Raw genomic sequence first — 4837 nt, forward strand, 5'->3', positions numbered from 1 at the left:
CCACTTTGAGCCTCGGGGAGCTGTGACATAGAACCACCTACGTTGCCATAAATCAGATACCTCCGGGAAGGAGCCTTCGGGCCACGGGGCATCAGCGTTCCTGCTTATTATGGCACCTCCACACTCCGCATGTCGCTCCTCAATTATCTTCGGCTTCACATTGAAAGTCTTGAGCCATAATCCGAAGTGGGGGGCAACGTGAAGGAAGGCTTCACACACAATGATAAATGACAAGATGTGGAGATGCAATCCGGAGCTAGATCGTGGAAATCTAGCCCGTAGTAGTGCATGATCCCCTCACGAAGGGATCAAGAGTAAGACCTAAGCCCCGGAGGAAGTGGGAGGCAAATACGACGCTCTCGTTGGTCTCGGGAGTGGGGATAACCTGTTCGGGAGCAGGAAGCCTGTGCTTGACATCGGCGGTCAAATACCCAGCCTCCCTAAGCTTCGCAATATCCTCCTCTGTGACAGAGGAAGCCATCCATTGGCCTTGATGGCCAGATCCGGACATGATCAAAGATCCGGGGTGCTTAAGCTCGGGCTTTAGGTGTTGGGACTCAGGGTGCGAGATGTGCGAGCGTGGAGACAAAGGGATAGGCCTTGGCTCCTTTATAAAGGGGGAAGAATATCGAGCGTCCCCGAACATGGTCGTTCAGGACTTGCCTAAAAACACGGGGTCATGCCAATATGCACGGTTGGATTACCCATATCCGTATTGATGAGAATCCCGCAATAAGGAGAACACGATCTCTGCTCTAACAGGACGTGCCAAAGAAACTGCCTCGTGGTGTGTGCGGTAGCAAGTTGTGAGAACGGTTCGAATAAAAACCGGACCGTGGCGTGATGTCACTCTTCGAAGAATTGTCAGCAAATTGGATTCATGGATTATTATTATTCTCTCTATGGTGATATATGGAGAGCCGGACACGATCCTTGTGTTCGGAATTTATCTTGGAGTATTCGGAGATGGAACCCGCCTCGAAATGCCGAAGACAATCTACTCGCCGGACTCATCGTCATTGAAGCCTGGTTCAGGGGCTACTGAGGGAGTCCTGGATAAGGGGGTATCCGGACTGTCGGACTATGTACTTTGGCCGGACTGGTAGACTATGAAGATACAAGATGGAAGACTTCGTCCCGTGTCGGGATGGGACTCTCCTTGGCGTGGAAGGCAAGCTTGGCGATCCGGATGTAGATATCCTCCTCTGTAAACCGACTCTGTGTAATCCTAGCCCCCACCGGTGTCTATATAAACCGGAGGGTTTAGTTCGTAGGACTCATCATCATCATTATCATCAACAATCTTACCATAGGCTAGCTTCTAGGGTTTAGCCTCTCTGATCTCGTGGTAGATCAACTCTTGTAATAGTCATATCATCAAGATCAATCAAGAAGGAAGTAGGGTATTACCTCCATCGAGAGGGCCCGAACCTGGGTAAACATCGTGTCCCCAGTCTCCTGTTACCATTAGCCTTAGACGCATAGTTTGGGACCCCCTACCCGAGATCCGCCGGTTTTGACACCGACAGCCATCTAACCTTGCAGTGACGACACAGAGGAACTCTCAATGAAAGCACCAATGTCGGTGTCAAAACCGGTGGATCTCGGGTTGGGGGTCCCGAACTGCGCGTCTAAGGCTAATGGTAACAGGAGACTGGGGAAGCGATGTTTACCCAGGTTCGGGCCCTCTCGATGGAGGTAATACCCTACTTCCTTCTTGATTGATCTTGATGATATGAGTATTACAAGAGTTGATCTACCATAAGATCGGAGAGGCTAAACCCTAGAAGCTAGCCTATGGTATGATTGTTGATGATAATGATGATGAGTCCTATGGACTAAACCCTCTGGTTTATATAGACACCGGAGGGGGCTAGGGTTACACAGAGTCGGTTTACAGAGAAGGAGATCTTCATCCGAATCGCCAAGCTTGCCTTCCACGCCAAGGAGAGTCCCATCCGGACACGGGACGAAGTCTTCTATCTTGTATCTTCATTGTCCAACAGTCCGGCCAAAGTACATAGTCCGGCTGTCTGGATACCCCCTTATCCAGGACTCCCTCACCGGGCTCAAATGCATGGAGGCTGACATGGTTTTACGGAGCATCGAGAGCAGCAGATCGTCACCACAGCTGGCGCTTCCTAAGAATACTGCATGCTATTTCTCATGCTCCATGGATGTGTATTGGTGACTTCAACGAAACTTCTTTATCAAGACGAGCACTTCAGCCGATCAGCTTGCCCTGAGAGGCAAATGAGAGAGTTTCGGGAAGCTACCAGCGAGTGTGCTCTCCAAGATTTGGAGTGGATGGTTGTTGCATATACTTGGGACAACCACCAACCAGGGGACACAAATGTCAAAGCAAGGATTGATCGGGCCTTTGCCAATGAGGAGTTTAGGCAGAGGCATGATCATACGCGGGTTCGGCATGTGTGTGCTGTGGAGTCTGATCATTGCTTTGTTGTTGCGGAGTTCAGAAATCACGCTTTCAGACAGAGGCCGAGCGGATCCAAGCAGTTCCGTTATGAGAACGTGTGGCAGTCACATCAGGATTACGAGTACTTAATTGCACAAACCTGGCGGGAGCAGAACCGCGATTCTGGACTACAGGGCTGTTGGAGAGGCAATAATAAAATGGTTATTATTATATTTCCTTGTTCATGATAATTGTCTATTGTTCATGCTATAATTGTATTAACTGGAAACCGTAATACATGTGTGAATACATAGACCACAACATGTCCCTACTGAGCTTCTAGTTGACTAGCTCGTTGATCAATAGATAGTTATGGTTTCCTAACCATGGACATTGGATGTCATTGATAACGGGATCACATCATTAGGAGAATGATGTGATGGACAAGACCCAATCCTAAGCATATCACAAGATCGTGTAGTTCGTTTGCTAAAGCTTTTCTAATGTCAAGTATCATTTCCTTAGACGATGAGATTGTGCAACTCCCGGATACCGTAGGAATGCTTTGGGTGTACCAAACATCACAACGTAACTGGGTGGCTATAAAGGTGCACTACAGGTATCTCCGAAAGTGTCTGTTGGGTTGGCACGAATCGAGACTGGGATTTGTCACTCCGTATGACGGAGAGGTATCTCTGGGCCCACTCAGTAATGCATCATCATAATGAGCTCAATGTGACTAAGTAGTTAGTCACGGGATCATGCATTACGGAACGAGTAAAGTGACTTGCCAGCAACGAGATTGAACGAGGTATTGGGATACCTACGATCGAATCTCGGGCAAGTAACATACCGATTGACAAAGGGAATTATATACGGGATTGACTGAATCCTCGACATCGTGGTTCATCCGATGAGATCATCGTGGAACATGTGGGAGCCAATATAGGTATCCAGATCCTGCTATTGGTTATTGGTCGGAGAGGTGTCTCGGTCATGTCTGCATGGTTCCCGAACCCGTAGGGTCTACACACTTAAGGTTCGGTGATGCTAGAGTTGTTATGGGAAATAGTATGTCGTTACCGAAGGTTGTTTGGAGTCCCGGATGTGATCCCGGACGTCACGAGGAGTTCCGGAATTGTCCGGCGGTGAAGATCAATATATTGGACGAAGGGTATTGGAGTCCGGAAGTGTTCCGGGGGTACCAGGCTAAGGCCAGCATGACCGAAAGGTGTTTCGTGGGCCCCGGCAAGTGTTGCAGGGCCTCATGGGCCAAGGGGAGGGGGCAAACCAGCCCACTAAGGGGCTGTGCATCCCCACACCCTTTCCCACATTGCTTGGGGAGGTGGGGCGCCTCCACCTGACTTGGGAGGCAAGCCTCCACCTGCTTGGCTTGGGGGGCAAGTCTCCCTAGGGTTTCCCTAGGGAGATCCAATCTGCCCTAGGGTGCCTCCACCTCTCCCCTTGCCCCTATATATAGTGTAGGGGTGGGAGGGCAGCCGCACCTCTTCCCTGGCGCAGCCCCTCCCTCCTCCAACACTTGCTCCTCCTCCGTAGTGCTTAGCGAAGCTTTGCCGGAGAACCACGAGCTCCATCACCACCACGCCGTCGTGCTGTCAGAGTTCTCCCTCAAATTCTCCTCTCCCCTTGCTGGATCAAGAAGGAGGAGACGTCCCCGGGCTGTACGTGTGTTGAACGCGGAGGCACCATTGTTCGGTGCTTAGATCAGATTCAGCCGCGATCTGAATCGCTTCGTGAACGACTCCACCGACCGCGTTCTTGTAACGCTTCTGCATCGCGATCTTCAAGGGTATGAAGATGCACTCCCCTCTCTCTTGTTGCTAGTCTCTCCATAGATTGATCTTGGTGATGCATAGAAAATTTTGAATTTCTGCTACGTTCCCCAACAGTGGCATCATGAGCTAGGTCTATTGCATAGATTCTATGCACGAGTAGAACACAAGTTGTTGTGGGCGTTGATTTTGTTCAATATGCTTACCGTTACTAGTCCTATCTTGTTCCGACGGTATTGTGGGATGAAGCGGCCCGGATCGACCTTACACGTACACTTACGTGAGACAGGTTCCACCGACTGACATGCACTTGTTGCATAAGGTGGCTAGCGGGTGCCAGTCTCTCCCACTTTAGTTGGATCGGATTCAATGAAAAGGGTCCTTATGAAGGGTAAATATCAATTGGCATATCACATTGTGGTTTTGGCATAGGTAAGAAACGTTCTTGCTAGAAACCTATAGCAGCCACGTAAAAAAAACTTGCAACAACAATTAGAGGACGTCTAACTTGTTTTTGCAGCATATCCGTGTGATGTGATATGGCCAAGAAGGATGTGATGAATGAAATATATGTGATGTATGAGATTTATCATATTCTTGTAATAGGAATCACGACTTGCATGTCGAT

Source organism: Triticum dicoccoides, chromosome 5B, assembly GCF_002162155.2.
Source record: "Triticum dicoccoides isolate Atlit2015 ecotype Zavitan chromosome 5B, WEW_v2.0, whole genome shotgun sequence".
NCBI lineage: Eukaryota > Viridiplantae > Streptophyta > Magnoliopsida > Poales > Poaceae > Triticum > Triticum dicoccoides.